We start from the raw sequence: 22,387 nt of genomic DNA, 5'->3' as shown, positions 1-22,387 counted from the left end.
ATGTGTGTTGAAACATTTGGGCTTACTTTGCAATCCATAAATTTAATCCCTCCAGAGCTCTCTTGTTATTTTATCACCTGAAACGTATATCATCTCACTGTCGATTAGAAAATGCCAGGAGTCATTTAGAAATCTCTGGAAGGTACCACGGAAAGTCACGGTACATTCTCCATTAAGAAGAAAATTATTGGAAAAACTAATCTCAGGGATCATGTTTGAAAGTTTCTTGGTAGATTCTTTCCTCTTTGGCACAATGCTGGTATATGTTTTAAAATATAATTCTCCTGCTCCATTTGTACCAAATAACACCACCGTGAGGCTAATCCCATCCAAACTGTAAGTCACTAATGGTGACTTCAGAGCACTGTGATGGCCAGAGTTGTAGGGATCTTAGTTTCAAGATAATGAATACACACCCAGGGAGCAAAGTTTTAAAAAAATGAACAAATTAAAATGAAGTATTTACTGTGTTGCTCTGTGTGTGTTGCATTAGAAGTAGGAGTCTTAAAGTCTGGCCTATATATATAAATGCAGTTTTGCAGGTAATTTATACCAAGAGTTTGGAGGATTCTTAAATTATACAACACTTTACTTGTCATTTTACATCGCCATGCACAAACACTTCTCAGGATCATCCAATATAGCAGGAATTAATCAAAGGGGGGAGTGCAAAAGCAAGTGATAGGAAAGTGGAAATCTTTTCATATTGCTGGGGAAAGGGGATGGATGTAGATTACAGAAGCAAATTCAGAAAAAGAATCTTAAAAAAAAATCAGGAGGGTTTAGGTTAAAATGTCCACTTTATGAAAAAGTTTGAGTCTCTATTGTTCTTAGGGGCCTTAGAGCTGAGGTGCTGGCTCTGGGAGCCTATTTTGCCACAGACAGTGGTTGATGCCTGGTGTTTCAAACTCTCTCAGCACACTGGTGGTCCACAGGCTGGCCTCTTTCAGCACTGATGTTTACAGTATGGCAATGTTTTAAAGCACGTACTGATGACACGTAATTGAATTCAGACACCAGCTTAGAGCAGTGTGTCAGAAGCAGTGCCATTGGGGAAGTGGAGGGGATGGGGGGAATTCTGTGGTGACCAGTGGTGCCTGAGGGAAGAAGCTTTTAGAGGACTGAATAGGAAAAACTAAGAAATCTATTTCAGCCCCAAACTCCAAGCTTAAGAATGGAGAACAATGGACACAAAAACCTCCCTCTTTTCCCACTAATCCCAACATGAAAACATGATGAAGGGGGAGGGGGACTACTTAGAAGCTTCAGGAACAACCACTTCCTTCTCTAGCAATATTCTCGTTTCAGAAATCCAAAAGCAGCCTGTTTTCCCCACCCTCCGTTATCCAAATACCATCCTCAGTTAAACAAACTCTCAGTCCTCTCAACTCCACCTTTGCAAATATACCCTCCTTTTTCACAAATATCTCCTTTCATCACTAAATCCTCAGCCTCCTGCTTTTCTACACACAAGCCACATCTCTCCACACAACCCCGCACCCACTGGCAAACACCTTCCCAGATGCTCTCTTCTTCAAATATCCCCTCCTATGCACAGGTTTTGGGGTTTGTTAAATTTGTTTATTTTACTTATTTATTTTGGCTGCTTTGGTTCTTTGTTGCTGTGCGGGGCTTTCTCTAGTGGCAGAGAGCGGGGGCTACTTTTTGCTGTGGTGCGTGGGCTTCTCATTGCGGTGACTTCTCTTGTTGCAGAGTACGGGCTCTAGGCGCATAGGCTTCAGTAGTTGCGACACGTGGGCTCTAGAGCGCAGGCTCAGTAGTTGTGGCGCACAGGCTCAGTTGCTCCGCGGCATGTGGGATCTTCCCAGACCAGGGCTCAAACCCATGTCCCCTGCATTGGCAGGTGGATTCTTAACCACTGCACCACCAGAGAAGCACCCATGCACAGGTTTTGCAAGCATCCCTAAATCTGGACTTTCCCACTGTCTCAACATCCATCCCCACAGAACTTCATCTCCCATTCATGCAACCTGGCCTCCTAAACTCTGTTCCTTTAAACTCTTCCTCCACATTCAAGATTTTACGTCTCAGCGCAGGGAAGAAAAAAACAAAAACCAAAAAACCAAACTTCTGTTAGTGGACACTGAGCCCTTATTGGTTTTTTGCAAATAAACAGAGCAGCAAATGGATTCTCATTCCTCATTCCTTGCGCCATGTTCTCTGTCATTTAAAGGTCAGCCTTTTTGAACAAAATAATTATTATCTACTAGATATATGTAGATACATGATAATCTCCAAGGAGGGCATTTTTATCTCTCAAAAAGACCCAAGAATAAGGAGGACGTTTTGTTCTTGCAGACTGAGCCTGTTACAACAGTAAATCTTACTGTATGCAGACAGACACATTCACAGACACACAGAGACAGACATACACTGCCCACATGTCCATAGTAGTCTAAAAGGCACGAAGACTTTGTGACTGCCAGAGGAGGATCTTCAGAACACAGGCAAGTTGAGGCATCCTCAGAATTTGCCAGGTGTCGGGGTGATGCATGGCAGGCTGGGGAGAAAGGGAGGACCACTGGAATGCTGATATGATCTCAGGACACTGATTACACAGTTCCTTTCTTGGTTTTCTTGTTTTCCCTTTTGAATTTTTACTTTATTATGTTCTGAAAACAACTAAAAGAAGAGGTAAGGAAGACCATTAAGGAAAGAACAAAAGTATCAGATGATGCCACAGGGAGGAAGGGAGCACAGAAGGGACTGGGGCGTGATGGGGAATAGGGGGAGGAAATGAGAGATGGAAGAAGTGATGACAAAAAGTAAAAAAAAAAAAAAAGTTTCAGCTTCTTCCTATCACAATAAATCAGTCTACCCCATAATACCATTCCTTTCTGTCATCTCCAGCCCACTGAAGTCTAAGCTCTGTCAAAAGAAGTCCAGATGGCATCCAATGGTTCCTAAAGGTAATCACAGTCAATAGCAAAAACCATATTCAAATGAGGATCTTTATCTCCTGTGACAAAGGTTCCTTTTAAATAAGTCTAGATTGTTTTATATTAGGAATTCTTAAGGATCTTAGAGGACTCTTGTAAAGAGGGTAAAACATCAATTATAGGGAGTTTAAACAATTTTGTGCTAGTCCCTTGAATAAGACTTGTCTGCCTGAACTTTAAATATGCTTTAGACTACCCAAGGAATTTGGCTGCATGCTTCCTGTGATAACTCTTTTCAGCCTGTGAGGAAGGCAGGGGAAGAAGGACAGAAAGCAGGAAAAACCTCAAACAACATTTGGGTCATTCAACTTCCCTTCCCACTTGCAAAACTCCGGACTTTTATCTAAATATTCAAGATGCGACCTTTACCAATTGGACTCACATTTGTGTTTATATCATTATTAAAACAGCTTTTCAATTCTGCAGCCTGTGGAATGAAAACCACACTCACAGAAAGAAAGACAAAATAAAAAGACAGAGGACTATGTACCAATGAATGAACAAGATAACCCCCCCACACACAAAAAAATAAATGAGGTGGAGATAGGCAACCTTCCAGAAAAATAATTCAGAATAATGATAGTGAAGATGATTCAGGACCTCAGAAAAAGAATGGAGGCAAAGATCAAGAAGATGTAAGAAATATTTAACAAAGACCTAAAAGAATAAAAGAACAAACACTTAGAAGAACAAACAGAGATTAACAATACAATAACTGAAATGAAAAATAGACTAGAAGGAATCAATAACAGAATAACTAGGGCAGAAGAATGGATAACTGACTTGGAAGACAGAATGGTGGAATTCACAGCTGTGGAACAGAATAAGAAAAAAGAATGAAAAGAAATGAAGACAGCCTAAGAAACATCTGGGACAACATTAAATGCAACAACATTCACATTATAGGGATCCCAGAAGGAGAAGAGAGAGAGAAAGGACCTGAGAAAATATTTGAAGAGATTATGAGTGAAAACTTCCCTAAAATGAGAAAGTAAATTGCCACCCAAACCCAGAAAGTGCAGGGAGTCCCAGGCAGGATAAACCCAAGGAGAAACACACTGAGACACATAGTAATAAATTGACAAAAATCGAAGACAAAGAAAAATTATTAAAAGCAACAAGGGAAAAATGACAAAAAACATAAAACAGAACTCCCACAAGGTTAACAGCTGATTTCTCAACAGAAACTCTACAAGCCAGAAGAGAGTGGCATGATATACTTAAAGTGATGCAAGGGAAGAAACTACAAGCAAGATTACTCTACCCGGCAAGGATTTCATTCAGACTTGATGGAGAAATCAAAAGCTTTACAGACAAGCAAAAGCTAAGATAATTCAGCACCACCAAACCAGCTCTACAACAAATGCTAAAGGAACTTCTCTAAGTGGGAAACACAAGAGAAGAAAAGGACCTACAAAAACAAACCCCCCAAAATTAAGAAAATGGTAATAGGAACATACATATTGATAATTACCTTAAATGTAAATGGATTACCTGCTCAACCAAAACACACAGGCTCTCTGAAAGGATACAAAAACAAGACCAATCTATGTGCTGTCTAAAAGAAACCCACTTCAGACCTAGGGACATATACAGACTAAAAGTAGGGGATGGAAAAAGATATTCTGTGCAAAAGGAAAATTAAAAAAAAGCTGGAGGAGCAATATTCATATCAGATAAAACAGACTTTAAAATAAAGAATGTTACAAGAGACAAGGAAGGACATTGCATAATGATCAAGGGATCAATCCAAGAAGAAGATATAACAATTATAAATATTTATGCACCCAACATAGGATCACCTCAATACATAAGGCAAACACTAACAACTATAGAGGAGGAAATCAACAGTAACACAATAACAGTGGGAGACCTTAACAGCCCACTAACACCAATGGACAGATCATCAGACATAAAATGAATAAGGAAAAACAAGCTTTAAATGACACAATAAACCAGATAGATTTAATTGATATTTATACAACATTCCATCCGAAGACAGCAGATTACACTTTCTTCTCAAGTGCACACAGAACATTCTCCAGGATAGATCACATCTTGGGTCACAAATCAAGTCTCACTAAATATAAGAAAACTGAAATCATCTCAAGCATCTTTTCCAACCACAACCCTATGAGATTAGAAATCCATTACAGGGAAAAAAATGTAAAAAACAGAAACACATGGAAGCTAAACAATACGTTACTAAATAACCAAGAGATCACTGAAGAAATCAAAGGACAAATAATAAAATACCTAGAAACAAATGACAACAAAAACACGACGATCCAAAACCTATGGGATGCAGCAAAAGCAGTTCTAAGAGGGAAGTATATAGCAATACAATCCCACCTTAAGAAACAGGAAACATCTCGAATAAACAATCTAACCTTACACCTAAAGCAACTAGAAAAAGAACAAAAAAAATCCAAAGCTAGTCAAAGGAAAGAAATCATAAAGATCAGAGCAGAAATAAATGAAATAGAAACAAAGAAAACAAGAGCAAAGATCAATAAAACTAAAAGCTGGTTCTTTGAGAAGATAAACAAAATTGATAAACCTTTAGCCAAACTATCAAGAAAAAGAGGGAGAGGACTCAAGTCAATAAAATTAGAAATGAAAAAGGAGAAGTTACAATGGACACTGAAGAAATACAAAGCATCATAAGAGACTACTACAAGCAACTCTATGCCAATAAAATGGACAACCATGAAGAAATGGACAAATTCTTAGAAAGGTATAACCTTCCAAGACTGAGCCAGGAAGAAATAGAAAACATGAACAGATCAATCACAAGGAACGAAATTGAAACTGTGATTAAAAATCTTCCAACAAACAGAAGTCCAGGACCAGATGGCTTCACAGGTGAATTCTATCAAACATATAGACAGGAGCTAACACCCATTCTTCTCAAACTCTTCCAAAAAACTGCAGAGGAAGGAACACTTCCAAACTCATTCTATGAGGCCACCATCACCATCACTATCTCCCTGATACCAAAACCAGACAAAGATACTACAAAAAAAGAAAATTACAGACCAATATCACTGATGAATATAGATGAAAAAATCCTCATCAAAATACTAGCAAACAGAATCCAACAACACATTAAAAGGATCATACACCATGATCAAGTGGGATTTATCCCAGGGATGCAAGGATTCTTCAATATACGCAAATCAATCTATGCGATACACCATATTAACAAATTGAACAATACAAACCATATGATCATCTCAATAGACGCAGAAAAAGCTTTTGACAAAATTCAACACCCTTTCATGATAAAAACTCTCCAGAAAGTGGGCACAGAGGGAACATACCTCAACATAATAAAGGCCATATATGACAAACCCACAGCAAACATCATTCTCAATGGTAAAAAACTGAAAGCATTTCCTCTAAGATCAGGAACAAGACAAGGATGTCTACTTTTGCCACTATTATTCAATATAGTTTTGGAAGTCCTAGCCACAGCAATCAGAGAAGAAAAAGAAATAACAGGAATCCAAACTGGAAAAGAGTAAGTAAAACTGTCACTGTTTGCAGATGACATGATACTATACATAGAGAATGCTAAAGATGTTGCCAGAAAACTACTAGAGCTAATCAATGAATTTGGTAAAGTTGCAGGATACAAAATTAATACACAGAAATCTCTTGCATTCCTATACACTAACAACAAAAGATCAGGAAGAGAAATTAGGGAAAAACTCCCATTTACCATTGCAGGAAAAAGAATAAAAAACCTAGAAATAAACCTACCTAAGGAGGTAAAAGACCTGTACTCAGAAAACTATAAGACACTGATGAAAGAAATCAAAGATGACACAAACAAATGGAGAGATATCCCATGTACTTGGATGGGAAGAATCAATACTGTGAAAATGACTATACTACACAAAGCAATCTACAGATTCAATGCAATCCCTATCAAATTACCAATGTCATTTTATACAGAACTAGAACAAAAAATTGCATAATTTGTATGGAGATAAAAAAGACCCTGAATAGCCAAAGCAATCTTGAGGGAAAAAAATGGAGCTGGAGGAATCAGACACCCTGATCTGAGACTATACTACTAAGCTACAGTAATCAAGACAGTAAGGTACTGGCACCAAAACAGAAATATAGATCCATGGAACAGGATAGAAAGCCCAGAGATAAACCCAGACACCTATGATCAACTAATCTATGACAAAGGAGGCAAGGATATATAATGGAGAAAAGACAGTCTCTTCAATAAGTGGTGCTGGGAAAACTGGACAGATACATGTAAAAGAATGAAATGAGAACACTCCCTAACACCATACAAAAAAATAAGCTCAAAATGGATTAAAGACCTAAATGTAAGACCGGACACTATAAAACTCTTAGAGGAAAACATAGGAAGAACACTCTTTGACACAAATCACAGCAAGATCTTTTTTGACACACCTCCTAGAGTAATGGAAATAAAAACCAAAATAAACAAATGGGACCTAATGAAACTGAAAAGCTTTTGCACAGCAAAGGAAACTATAAACAAGATGAAAAGACAACCCTCAGAATGGGAGAAAATATTTGCAAATGAATCAACGGACAAAGGATTAATCTCCAAAATATATAAACAGCTCATGCAGCTCAATATTAAAAAAACAAACAACCCAATCAAAAAATGGGCAGAAGACCTAAACAGACATTTCTCCAAAGAAGACATACAGATGGCCAAGAGGCACATGAAAAGCTGCTCAACATCACTCGTTATTAGAGAAAGGGAAATCAAAACTACAATGAGGTATCACCTCATACCGGTTAGAATGGGCACCATCAGAAAATCTACAAACAACAAATGCTGGAGAGGGTGTGGAGAAAAGGGAATCCTCTTGCACTGTTGGTGGGAATGTAAATTGATACAGCCACTATGGAGAACAGTATGGAGGTTCCTTAAAAAACTAAAAATAGAATTACCATATGACCCAGCAATTCCAGTACTGGGCATATACCCAGAGAAAACCATAACTCAAAAAGACACATGCATCCCCATGTTCATTGCAGCACTATGTACAATAGCCGGGTCATGGAAGCAACCTAAATGCCCACTGACAGACAAATGGATAAAGAAGATGTGGTACATATATACAATGGAATATTACTCAGCCATAAAAAGGAATGAAACTGAGTTATTTGTAGTGAGGTGCATGGACCTACAGTCTGTCATACAGAGTGAAGTAAGTCAGAAAGAGAAAAACAAATACTGTATGCTAACACATATACATGGAATGTAAAAAAAAATGGTTGTGATGAACCTAGGAGCAGGACAGGAATAAAGATGCAGACGGATAGAATGTACTTGCAGACACGGGGCGGGGGGAAGGGTAAGCTGGGACGAAGTGAAAGAGTAGCATTGACATATACACACTACCAAATGTAAAATAAATAGCTAGTGGGAATCAACTGCATAGCACAGGGAGATCAGCTCAGTGCTTTGTGACTACCTAGAGGGGTGGCATAGGGAGGCTAGGAGGGAGACGCAAGAGGGAGAGGATATGGGGATGTATGTATACATATAGCTAATTCACTTTGTTGTACAGCAGAAACTAACACAACATTGTAAAACAATTATACTCCAATAAAGATGTTAAAAAAAAAAGGAAAAAAGACACATGCACCCCAATGTTCATTGCAGCAACAGGTCATGGAAGCAACCTAAATGACCATCGACAGACAAATCGATGAAGAAGATGTGGTACATATATACAATGGAATATTACTCAACCTTAAAAAGAACGAAATTGGGTCATTTGTAGAGATGTGGATGGACCTAGCAACTGTCATACAGAGTGAAGTAAGTCAAAAAGAGAAAAACAAATATCGTATATTAACGCATATATGTGAAATCTAGAAAAATGGTACAGATGAACTAGTTTGCAGGGTAGAAATAGAGACACAGATGCAGAGAACAAACGTATGGACACCAAGGGGGGAAAGCGGGGTTTGGGGATGTGGTGGGATGAGTTGGGAGATTGGGATTGACAGGTATACACTGATATGTATAAAATAGATTAATAAGAACCTGCTGTATAAATAAATAAAATTTATAAAACAGCTTTAGCAATATTTGAAGGAGGCAGAACATGAATGTAATAAATATATATATATATATATATATATATATATATATATATATATATATATAATAAATTAAGTTCTACAGAATGATGTGGTAGGGAAGTTCTCAAATTAAAAGCATGCTGTCTCCAAACTTCCCTGGTAGCACAGTGGTTAAGAATCCGCCTGCCAATGCAAGGGACACGGGTTCAAGCCCTGGTCTGGGAAGATCCCACATGCTGCGGAGCAACTAAGCCCCTGTGCCACAACTACTGAGCCTGTGCTCTAGAGCCCACAAGCCACAACTACTGAGCCTGAGTGCCACAACTACTGAAGCCCGTGCGCCTAGAGCCCATGCTCCGCAACAAGAGAAGCCACTGCAATGAGAAGCCCGTGCACCGCAACGAAGAGTAGCCCCCGCTCGCTGCAACTAGAGAAAGCCCGTGTGCAGCAACGAAGACCCAACACAGCCATAAATAAATAAATAAATAAATAAATAAATAAATAAATAAATTTATTAAAAAAAAAAAAGCATGGTGTCTCCGATTACAGAAAATACAAAGAACAGAGGAATACATTAACAACACTATGGAGACAGTATCACTTAAATCTAAAACATGGGGAAGTCTACAGAAAAATAACCAATGTCTTCAACCAGCAAATGGCAAGGAAAAAAATAAGAGCAGGAACTGGTCTAGATTTAAAAAGACCCAGGAGATACACCAATTAACAATTAAATGCAATATGTAGACCTTGTTTGGATCCTGTTTTGAACAATCCAACTATTAAACAAAAATTTTATGTGACAATCAGAGAATCTGAACACTGACTGGAAAAAAGATTTTAATTACTCCCATTTTTTTTAGGTGTGATAATGATTTGCTGTATTTTTTAAAAATCCTAAGCTCTTAGATTTATATTTTAAATTTTTTTATGAATAAAATACTACAATATTTGGAATCTGCTTTATAACAATCTATGTTTGGCGGGAAGTAAGGTCTACAGAAGAAACAACATTAGCATATGTAGGTAACTGTTGAAACTGAATGATGGCTACATGAGATTTCACTGCATTATTCTTTTAATTTTTATGTATGTTTAAAATTTTCCATAATAAAAATATTTAAAAAGTAAAAGATGTGTGTATTCCGAAAACCAATATGAATAAAAATATAAGAATATATACTGACTTAAAAACGATAGTGGCTCAGTTTACAAAGAAGGATGTGTTCATACAGTGGCTCCTGGCTGATTTTTTTAAAAGTACGAAATACTAACCCTCTATCATATTGCATTAAGCTCCTAAAAGCGGGTTTTTGTTTTTTTTTTTAAGTACCTTGGAGAAATCTGAAAGGAAATGCATTGTCTAGATTACAAGTATCAGGCCATTATATTTCGGATACTTGCAAGATAATGGTAGGTCACAGTAGCTCAATTTCATTACTATGCATATTCAAATAAAACCCACCTCTTCAGAAAGTTAAAATGTAAACACAAAAACTAACAAACCTGCCATATCTTGAAGAATTTCAGCCTCAAAAAACCATTAAAACACACACACACGCACTCTTCCATATTTATGCTAAGACAGAAACCAACATACTTTATAGATTCTTAAATTATGTGATGGCTTCTCTGCAAGTGGGAGAGTTCTTTAGGTAGGAAATTACAGACCCATATTTTCAGGGTTCTTTATAGAATCCTAAGATAGCTTTAGTTGAAGATAAAGGTTTCTAAAATTTTCCCAAGTAAAGCAAATATTTCCAGATGTATCTTATTCCTGATCATTGGCATAATTCAGCCCCGGGTTTAGGTGATTCTGACTGTAGCCTCTGAAGAATCCTCCTGTTTTATGTGATCACCACAGTGAGACAAAGCCAAGAAGCAGAGAGTCATGGAATAACTAAGTTGGAGGTCTTGAATGTCTGTTTGCACGTGTGCTTCAGATTTACTTCCTGAAGCAGAGGGGTACTCCAGGAAAAAGCATTCTCTAAAACCAATTTATGCAAGAAAAATATTGACTCTGGGATCACATGGGGATGAAGATGCTCTCTCTTGACCCTGAAACCACCCCTATGGGCTGGAATTGGAAGCTGAGAGTTGGTGGGAGCAAACTCTGATCTTTACAGCATCCTGTCCCCATTCCACGCTACCGATCAACATACATTCTCTTCAGAGTCATCTTCTGTTTTGTCAAAGTAACATTCACCAAATCCAAATGTACTATTCTCCATTCCCTTACCCAATACTTATGAACTGGGAATAGTCAGGGGATAAGTAGGCTCAGGATGGATGGAACAAACACAAGGTGACCACCTCACCCATGGTCATGTTTTTCCCTTTAACTCAAAAACTGAGTGGATGGGTTTTAAAAATACTATAAAGTAAACAAAACAAAACAGTAATGATACCATCTCTTCATTACTTAACTGTAGGTTACGCAAAGTGGGTGTTATAGACAATATTTCCCTTTGCTGTGACCTACCTTTTTTTTTTTTTTTTTTTTTTTTTTTTTTTTTTTGCGGTACGCGGGCCTCTCACTGCTGTGGCCTCTCCCGTTGCGGAGCACAGGCTCCGGATGCGCAGGCTCAGCGGCCATGGCTCACGGGCCCAGCCGCTACTTGGCATGTGGGATCCTCCCGGACCAGGGCACGAACTCGTGTCCCCTGCATCGGCAGGCGGACTCTCAACCACTGAGCCACCAGGGAAGCCCCGATCTACCTTTTTTAACCATTTATTTTGCTTGGAAGGAAAAGGAAAAAGGACTTGAACCAGCAGAGGTCAGTAAACAACTGACTACACTAAATTTAATCAACGCTGTTTTTTATATCTGACCAAAAGCCCTAATAAAGGAAATGGTTACATTAGGATGTTATTTTTATTGTAATGGCCAATCTAGCGCAAAAAATACGGGACAGACTGCCAGGAACATGAGTCAGGATACCCGACCCTCGTCCTGGTTCTGCCAAAATAACCAACAGAAGAAAGAGCCAGAGCAAATCCCTTGGCCCGTCTTCACCTTGTTTTAGCAGAGGTTTCTCCATATTTAAAATGGTGAGGGTGAACTAGATGTTCTTTCTGCTCCAACTTTCTAGGCTCCCATAGACACAGGTTAAATAACACAGGAATGCCAGGGCTTCCCTGGTGGCACAGTGGTTGAGAGTCCGCCTGCCGATGCAGGGGACACGGGTTCGTGCCCCGGTCCGGGAGGATCCCACATGCCACGGAGCGGCTGAGCCCGTGAGCCATGGCCGCTGAGCCTGCGCGTCCGGAGCCTGTGCTCCGCGGCGGGAGAGAACACAGCAGTGAGAGGCCCGCGTACCGCAAAAAAAAAAAAAAAAAACACAACAACACAGGAGTGCCAGTTATACAACGCAGGAAATGGAAATGACTACAGAACAGAAACATGTTTTAGTGATAAGGTAGCAGCTACCTAAATGGGAAAAGATTGCACCGGTGCGGTTGCCCATGACATTCCAAGGGCATGGTAAATTATTTCAGCATAACGTAGTGGGAAGAAGGCCTGGTCAGAGTTATGTTAGTGTAATATAATACGGCTATTTGATTCGGCATGATGTATAAGAAATATTTTGTCTACATTCCCATGGCTTGCAATTTCCTTACTAAATATGTTTTCAAAAACCTACTTCTGCAATGATGTAAGCAGTGTGGCAGCCAGACCTCACTTCCCAGTCCCCTCTGAATATCTCTTGACTATGAAGCACTACTCAGGCTGCATCTGAACTGGACAAACGAACGCAGAAGCTGGCTTTCCTTTGCTTTTACCTGCCCTTGTTTTAGCAATACAGTGCTCAAGAAACAAATCGAGGAGAAAGATTGTAACTTTTAGCTTTTTTGCCATTCCTTATGCTGATTCCACAAGCACATCGCCATCTGGAGAGGTCCCATGCTGCATGCAAACAAAATATTCTAAGATGATCAACACTGATTTCCACTGAACTCTAGATTTAGCAGCAAATCTTGGAAAAAGCTGACCCTGCTTGAGGTAACAATATTAAATATAGGCATGAACAAACTTTTTCTTCCCCTTAACTTGCAAAGTAAGGAAAAGGAGTTCACCTAATAAACTCAACCCACTCACACTAAGCAAAACAAATATCTCTTGTAAAAAACCTCTCAAAAAAGTCTCCAGATAACTTAGCCTGTTACTCTATACCTTATTTACCTGTTTCTTTGTATGGCAAGCTTCTCCAGCCCCTAGCCTTCCCACTGAATTTCAATAAAAATGATTTTTATACTTGGGTTTCCCCTGTTGATCATTAGCTGCTATAGATAACAATCTTGCCTTTAAAGCAGATATAGCACAAACCTTCTTTTCAACATCTAAAAACATTCCTAAATATCATGAAAACAACTCTGCAAATTAACCCTTAGAAGGTCCGAATTTCTGGGTGGCAGAAACAAGTTCTGCCTTACTAAATACTCATTTTGAAGGGATTTGAAAACCTGAGCTACCCTTTTTGGTTTTATTCACTTTCAAAAGATAAGAGTCACATTAATCAAACGCCAACAAATATTTCCAGCCAACAATTATAAAAAAACAAACTCATCTTCTCTTCCATCGCCTGAAAGATAAGTAACAAGAAAGACTACACGACAAAAAAAAAAAAAAAAAAAAGAATGACTACACGAAAGGTAGTGAAAAGGGTGCTATACCCCTTTACTGCAGAGAGCAGCCCTCTTTAAAAAGTCATCACTTCTGAATCATTTCTAAATATACTACTATGTACTCGGCTTTGAGGTACACCCACTGGCTAGTTGTCAAAATGATAAGAACCTACCACAGCGAGGTTCGGAGCTCTTCCAAGAAAGGCACACTAAAAACTTCTCCTATATTTCCAGAACCTCCCAGATTTGAAGATTATAACTACCATGGCAGGACCACTTAGCACACAACTGAAATCCATAATCACAGGACTAATGGGTAATTGTAGTAATGTAAAATGTGAGAGCAGCCATATGTGCACAACTTTTCTGATCGTCAAAAACTCTTTGAGATAACTCCTTTCTATAAGCAGAGCTATTCACAAATACATGCTTTTTACAGTCTCCCAGAAAATGAACAGAAACTTTATATTACTATCATTTTCTTCCCCACTAAATAAACAGATGGAAAGATACAGACTGGGGATTATACAAGAAAGTGCAATGAAACAGGAGTTAGGAGGTTCTCACTAGCCAAGTGAGCAGATTCAGATAAGAGGATTTTTGAGATTCCTTTTACCCCCATTATTATTTTGCCCTATTCCCCCAAAGAAGTGCCAAGCTTAAATATCTTCAGATTCCTAACCCAAGTTCTACGTAAATATCACATTTATCTTACATATCCACTCATCAGCTTATGAATATCCCTCACAACTGCCCCAAAGCATGCTCATTTCCTTACATGCCAGGTGTCTTTTTTAACTCTGTATTCAGGAGGCCTCTCTCATCCTCTCTTCTGTCCAAGACAATCCTATCCTATCCATTCATGCCCTCTACTCTTAACCCATAAGGCAGGGAGGGGCAAAAAATCTCAAATGTTCTGTTTTGTACCATAGCATCTGCTATGAATGTGGAACCATCTGTTGCCCATTTTGCTATGGGAAGGATGGTGCAGGCATCAGACATGGAGTGTCACAGGTCGCACAATAGAATTATGTTCTTCTTGGGGCTGACACACCCAGGCATATGCTCCACAGTCACCATGGCTAATTCTACCCTTCCCCCATCAAAGAGTTTATTTATTTCCTCACAGAGAATGTGACCTCTAAATTCTCACAAAGGGTCAGGTCCATTTTTTAAAAAACTTACATTTGCCTGAATATCAGTTTCTAAATTCTCTAATCCTGGGTTGTATCTAAAACTAACATCTGTCACTAACACACTTGAGACTTTACCAGTCACTATCTCTGGGCATCTCAGTTTTTGTGTCTATAAAACAAAAAAGTTGAGCTCAGTGATCTCTGAGGCTCCCTTGCACTGTAGCACTCCAAAATTCTGTAATTTTAAGCCAACTCAAAGTCAGTGAACACAAGTTCCTTCACATCTATGGTATATTAAGGCTCTTAATGCCAAGGACAAAAGAATCTGCTGCAGACAAAAAGGTCTCTGTGTTGAGCAAGAATACAGTCAGTTTCTTGAAGATCCAAATTAGATTAAGATCCCTAATCTTGTTAACATATGCCCTCAAGGTAATAACCTAGTGAAGAGCTTGGGGCTAGGTATTCATTGCTTGTGTGTCCTGTGCATTATAGGATATTACACAGCATCTGAGGCCTCTACCCACTAGAGGCCAGCCCCAGTTGGCAACTGTGGTTGTCCCCTGCCCCCAGTTGGGACAACCAAAAATGTTTCCAGACACTGGCCAATAACCCCTGGGGAGCAAATTACCCCCCACTCCACCCACCTCCATTCAGAACCACAGCTGTTGTGTATACCAGGGCTTTATAATAAAGCACATCACTTAAAAGTTGTTTTTGTTTCAAATAGATGACATTTACACAGTTAATAAGTAAAGTACGTCAAGATCTAACAGTCAGATTTATAAAGCACATGTATTCCACTTGGAAGATGTACAAAGCCACTGCCTTTCCAAGTTATTCATAGAACCAACTGCCTTTCTGCTAAGGGTTGAGAATTAGCATACAGAGTCATAACCTCAACTGCTCTTTAAAAGTATTTAAAAGCAATCACGTTTTTCACAGCAAGTCCTCTGGTGCACTCCAGAATCAACCCCTGCATTACAGTACAGACCTCAAAACAGGGCTTTGAGGAAAACAGCAAAATCCAGTGGTGGGTTTAATCACTTCAGCTTTTTCTTCCCTCTCTTGTGCAAAAGCCAGTAAATAAAATATTTCTGAAAAGGTTGCTAAAGAGTTCCAGCTTTCGTCTGGTGTTCTTTAAGACAGGACGTAGCAAGCTCTTAGGCGAATTTCCCAGGTATCTTTTCCTCCCTCACTTCAAATGGGGATCCAGGAGACACCCCCTAAAGTCAGTCCTCAGCCCAAAAGAACAGCATCTGCCAGTTGCATGAAACAGAGTGAAGCCTGCAAATTGAAATGATGGCTACTCCTAGCCCAACATCTCATTTTTTCATTTGTGAAAAAGGCTAGGATTTGCAAACCTCTGGGTCTCAGGAGGTGAAGGCTACACTAGTCAACTAAGATCAAAAGCTCTATTCCCCCTCACTTTTAAAGGAAACCCCAGTTCTAAACGTTTTGGGGACTTTACAGAGTTTCTCAAGTGCTTATAATGTTTAAATTGCCACATTAAATATGTAAAATGAAAACAATAAAATAAAACACAAAACCTTTTAAATAACTTAAGCCCAGGATATGAAAAGGGAATCATGAATAGACACAACTGTTACTTTTCAAAGAACCTTAGCTCTTTATTCAAACAAATATTTACCCAGTTGAGGGCAATGGTACCGGGGATGTAGCCATTCTGTTAAAACAGTGGGCAACTCTAAAGGTTTATTTATCCCAAATCCAACTACTCTGTTGCTACCCTACCAGGAACCAAGAATTCAAGAGCTCTCAGGGCAAAAGTTTAACTAACACTCTGAAACTGTGAACTTCATTTAGACCTCTCCCAGTTGAATTCAGATGTTAGAATCTCGGAGACATATCTCAAACGCCTAAATTGAGCAAACTAGGAAGCTTAAAGTTACGCGTCCAATACTTGAAAATAAATATCTGTAATTAATACATTCATACAATGAAGGGAAATGTGGCTGACATATATTTACACTAAAAGCAAGCCACATTTTTACGCCTCTTCTTCTAGTTCCACTCCCAGCTGTGTCTGGCTGTGACTAGCTGTGCATTCTAGAATTCTTGAGAGCTTCTTTAGAGCAGCAGAAGGAAGACTTCTAGGGATGAGGGCAGGGCCAGGCGAGAGGACTTCCAGCCCCGGGATAGTCTACCGACATAAAAGGCTGAGGGCGCAGTTCCTGCTTTTACATGAGAAAGGTAGATAGATGGGTAGCAGGTTCGACTTCCGAAGTTCTTTCAAACAGGAAACCCCAAGTCTGGAAGCGACAGCCTGTCAGCCTTTTAATTTCCTGGCGGTGGCGGGAGTTAGCCAGGTCCTCGGCGCTTTAATAAGTGATGACTGCTAGAACTAAGTTATTCAATGTACCAGCAAACATTTCAGCTGCGCCTCGGCCGTGCCGGGCGCGGGTGAAACAGGGGTTCAAAACATTCTCTACTTCCAGCCGCTATCTCTAGGGGTGCGGAGACCGCCCCAACCATAAATCTGGGGGGGCACCCAAGGCCAAATGGGAATTGGAGTCTCTGGGCGGTTCAAACTAGTGTGCCCCACTCTTGAAACAAAGTGAGCCAGCAGGGCAGCTAGCTAGATATTTGGGGGAGGGGGTCTTTTCTGAATTCCGCGCCCATACCGTCCAGCAGTGGACTCTTTTTCCTCCGCCCACGGCGACAAAGCAGCTCTAGCCCCAAGATCCCGATCCCTCTCTCCTTGGGTAGTCCAGACTTCTCGGCAAAAGTTGCCTCCGGCTCCCCCAAATCCCTCCCGTTTCCTACAACCGTTCTGTGAGCTGCTCTTCCACCCCGCCACTCCCTCCCCAGGATCCTCTCAACCGAGGTCCACACATTCTTGGGGTTCGGGGCCCCAGAGGCTGCTCAGCCCGAGCTCTGCTAACCCCAGCCCGGGCTTTTGTCCCTGCAGCCTACAAGAGAAGCAAGAAACTCTGCGTCCCCGGCAGCCACTCACCGTCTCATCTTCCCTCCGCGCCGCCGCTCTCCGCCGGCCCCAGCGGCCCTCGCCTGGCCCTCGCCCCGCCTCCCTCCCACCCTCCCTCCGGCCCCGGATCCCCGGCCCCGCCGCAGCTCCAGCCGCAGCCGCCCGGCCACTCTGCACGCGCGGTGCGCAGCCAGCGCGCCCCTCCTGGCCCCGGCGGCCACTGCCTCCTCTCCGCCCACAACCCTCGGCCGCGCAAACGGGCGGCGACCAACTCGGCGGCGGGGGAGGCAGCGCCCGGGGGATGCGGCCCGGACGCGCGGAGCCTGCGCGGCCCCTTCCTCCCCGCCGGCCGCCGCCTCCTCCTCACCTGGCGCGTCGGCGCGGCCGGGTCCCCAGGGCGAGGGAGGGAAGGTGCGCTGCGGGCACCCAGCCGCCGGGTGCGGTCCCCCTCGGGCCGCGGTGGTGGGCTCCGCGCGGCTCGGTCCTGTGCCCAGGCTCCCTTCGTAACCACCGCGGCGGGCACCGAGGGACTCGGAGCAGTGAAGTCGGTGAAGGTGCCAGGCAGTTTGCAGTTGGGGCTTTTACTGCTGCAGCAGGGGTCTGGCTAGTCGCCCCAACACGGGGCGCCAGGTTCTCGGAGCCGCGTTTACAGCCGCGTGGTAGAAACCTTGTGGCAGGCTTTCCTAATGAGCTGGAAGAGGGCGGGTGGGTACACGTCCTCGAGCGACGATTTCCTCGCCCGACGGTGAGGTTTCTACTGGGAAACTCCAGGTGACCGCACCTCCTCCCGACAGTTCGCCCGCGGGCAGGTACCTGATGCGTCAGAAAAGCAGTTTTGCAAAATTGTTGGGGAACGGCCTCAGCTGAGGATTTTAAACTAACTTGCACTGATTTCCTTTCAGTTACTTCTCTTGAAAGTTTCTATATTTTCCAACGTGTCTTTCTCGTTGCTGCAACCAATGAAAACAATGCTGATGTGAACGGCGGGTGTTTCCACGGAAAGGGACCAACTGGACCCAGGGCGGCCTCAGTCGATCTCCGCACGAATGAGTGTGAGTGAACCTCTTCCAAGTTCTGGGTGAATCTCTGGGCTTACAAAGAGGCAGGTCGTCGGCCCTCGCGGAACTCACAACAGCAAGAAAGAGCACAATAAAGTGCAGACTAATTTATGATCACTATGGCTTTGGTTGGCCAAGTCGTTTTAGCTCCTAGCAACGATGTCATTAACAGTATAGTGACAGTGATAGCTGATGTTCAGGATGGTTAATAAGCTTCCGGATAATGTATACAAAGTCCCTGTCACCACGAATGGCACTCAGTAGGCACTCAACAAATAGATTATTTATAATGCACTTTTCATTTGTGTAAGTAAAAGTCTGACTTCTAATTTATAGGAAAGGCTCACCTATGAACTGCTTGGTGTTTTATAGGAAAGGCTCACCTATGAACTGCTTGGCTCTTTTCCCCACAGAAACATACAGGAATCAATCCAACACTTAAATGCTCCAGCAGTTTCCCCGACTGGATCATCCCATCACCATAAAATCATGTTATTTCTCCCATCTTAAAAACCAAAAACTCTCTTGAATCCACTTCCCCCTCCAGCCACCTGCTCCTTTTTTTCTGCTCAGCCACAGCAAAACTCCTTTAGAGTTGTTAAGAAAAGCTGTCTCCAAGTTTCCTCTACCCATTTATTCCAATTGGGCTTTTGCTTCTGCCCTGTCCCCTAGAACTCCTCCTGTCAAGGTCAAACTCCTAAACTGGACATTTTCTCAGGGCTCATCTCACTCGAACAATCAGTAGAAATCAATGGTGGAACACTTTTTCCTCCTGGAGAGCTTTTATTTGGACTTCCACAACTTTTTCATGTTTGTTTTATTTTTTTCCTACTTCATTGCTTGCTCCTTCTTAGTCTTCTTTGGGAAGAAGATTGCTTGCTGGTCCCTTCTCTTCTCCCAGTGTCTGAGCAGTAGAGTCCCCAGAGTTCGGACTTTGGATCTTTTGTCTATCTACACTCACACCCTTGGTGATCTCACGACACTAAAGATCACATATGTGGTAATAACTCCTAAATTTTAACTCCACCCTGACCATCTCTTCTTGAACTGCAGGCTTCAGGCTATTGCCCAGTTAGATGCCTACGAGGCTACTCCCACATAACATTTCTGACACTGAAATCCTGAAATTCCTCCTTCTGTCTCCCAACCACCCTGTCCCAAATGAAGTTTTCCTCATAGCAGGCCAAAAAGCTTGGTGTCATCCTTGACTTTTCTGTTTCTCTCACATTTCAAATCCAATCCATCAGAAAAAATTTTTTCAGCTCTACTTTTAAAATAAATCCAAATTTCAACTACTTAACCACCTCCACTGTTAACTAACACTCTAATTTACCATCACATCTTGACTTTATCCTTGCCCTGTTTCCACTTTTGTCCCCATGAAGGAAGTTTTCAACACACTGCCAGAGCGATCGTTTTTAAACATTGAGACAACTCATATCACTCCTCTGCTCAAGACCCTGCAATGGTCCCCATCTCAATCAGGGCTAAAGCCAAAGGCTATAGAAGGCCCCAGAAGGACAATACATGATGTGCCATTCTTTGATTTAAGCTCCTACTTCTTTCACTTCACTCACTTAGCTCCTGCCATAATGGCCTCCTCAATATTCCTGGACTAGAGTCCAAGACAGTATGCTTCCATCCCAGGGCCTTTGTGCTAGCTGTCCTCTCTGCCTGGAATTCCTCCCCCACCCCAAGTACCAGTATGACTTACTCTCTCACTTCCTTTGACACTGCTCAAACGTCACCATGTTCCTCAGGTCTACCCTGACCACTCTACTTAAAATTTAAAAGGCGTTCCACATACTAGTGAGCTTTCTTTATTACTTTTAATGACAGAATGATCACCTTCTATCATATTATAAAATGTATTTTTCTATTGTGCTTATTATCTGACTCTCCTCACCAGAATGTAAGTTCTGTGCAGGGAGGGATTTTTGTCTGCTCTCTCCAGTGATATAGCCACAGTACTCCTAAAGCGATGCCTGGCATGTAGTTGGTGCTCAAAAATGAATGACTTTGACCCAAAGCACTATGGGTGCAAACATTTCCTGGCCTCGAACAATACCAGCAATACTCCTGACTAGACAGACATCTCAGAGACAGTCGTTTTCCCTCTAAGGTTCTAAGGGGAATGTTTACCGACACAACACACCTAGAATGGCCATAGTTAGGTTGACAATATTCATATCTAAGAAAATATAGCTAACAGTTATTGAGAGCAATAGTTACTGTATGTGCCAGGTGTTTGTCCAAATATACTACAGTCTTAATTAGTTTAATCCTTATAACAACGCTTTGAGGTAAGTACTGTTACTACTTCCATTTTATAAGGGAAAAGGGTGAGGCACAGAGAAGTAAACGGTCACTCAGCTAATAAGTTTGTAGAGGCAGAATTGGACACAGGGCACCCTGGTTCTAGAGTTCATGCTCTTCAATACTCCCCTCCACCTCTTCTATAAATAGGAATGATATCAGAGAAAACATCTGTATAATGAATAATTCCAAATCACTAGACCAGAAAACAAATGATCCTCATTGACCTTCCTTCACCGTCTTGTTTTATTTGTTGACATCTCTGTCTCTTTTACTATAGCCAAGCTCCTTGAAGGCTAGAGGGGTCATTTTATTCACATTTGCGTGAACCACACTCCAAGACTTGATGCATGGAAGGGGCTCAAAGAGTATTCATTTAATGTGATTTTTTAAAGTGACTAAACTCAGAAAAACATGTCACTTCCAATGAGTTAGTATGGTTTTCAATATTTTCGTAATGCCACTGCAACCTGAAGATAGAAGAGATCAGCAAGGTACAAGGGTTATGTTAAATGTGAAAAGCAGACCCCAACATCTTAAGATGTATAGAAGGCGCTCGGAATTTAACACCTATTATTATTGCAATAATTGTTATTACCAGAATTTTTTTATAGTTACGACGGTATTTTTTTTTTTTTTTTTTTTTTTTTTTTTTTTTTTTTGCTGTACGCGGCCTCTCACTGCTGTGGCCTCTCCCGTTGCGGAGCACAGGCTCCGGACACACAGGCTCCGCGGCCATGGCTCGCGGGCCCAGCCGCTCCGCGGCATGTGGGATCTTCCGGGATTGGGGCACGAACCCGTGTCCCCTGCATCGGCAGGCGGACTCTCAACCACTGCGCCACCAGGGAAGCCCGCGACGGTATTTTTTTAAATAGAAAAAATAAAAAGACATGAGCTCTTTCCTTCTACTTCTTCTATTTCCTGGGTTCTTTAAAACAAAGTGACCTATTTAATCACAGATCCAGCCACACCTACCTCTGTTGCCACACCTACCTCTGTCTGGCATTCCCTGTTGTCCACCAGGGATATTGTGTTGTAAACTACACAGCAGAACTTCCTTCCCTGTTCCCTTCTCTAGGATCTGTAGTGGTTACAGTACCTGATGGTACTTTTCTTTAGCCACTCCTCTCAGCTAAGGAAAGGTGAAGTGTTGCACACAGTAATATAATGAATTATTTATGGATTATTTCATTTGGAATTAGTTTTCCAAATGGCTGGTTGGACTTGATTAGCTCATGTCCTGAATCTGTACAT

At 41.4% G+C, this 22,387-nt stretch overlaps 1 protein-coding gene across 18 annotated transcripts in view; it reads right to left on the bottom strand.

Moving 5' to 3' along the window:
- PHLDB2 (pleckstrin homology like domain family B member 2) overlaps nucleotides 1–18,326 on the bottom strand; it is a 130,638-nt gene extending 112,312 nt beyond the window's left edge. For 13 of the 18 annotated variants that reach the window (XM_060098908.1, XM_060098906.1, XM_060098911.1 and 10 more), the window contains exon 1: nucleotides 17,790–17,862. The gene's annotated coding sequence lies outside the window, so the exon portion shown is untranslated. Of the gene's footprint in view, nucleotides 1–17,789; nucleotides 17,863–18,126 lie in introns of those variants that run through there. The other 5 variants (XM_060098920.1, XM_060098922.1, XM_060098924.1 and 2 more) reach the window with 2 other exon arrangements.
- Nucleotides 18,327–22,387: the final 4,061 nt, after the last annotated feature.

This window comes from Mesoplodon densirostris, chromosome 5 (assembly GCF_025265405.1).
Source record: "Mesoplodon densirostris isolate mMesDen1 chromosome 5, mMesDen1 primary haplotype, whole genome shotgun sequence".
In the NCBI taxonomy this organism is placed as follows: Eukaryota; Metazoa; Chordata; class Mammalia; order Artiodactyla; family Ziphiidae; genus Mesoplodon; species Mesoplodon densirostris.
Note: the sequence above shows the minus strand (reverse complement) of the source record. Positions and strands in the feature narration are given on the sequence as shown.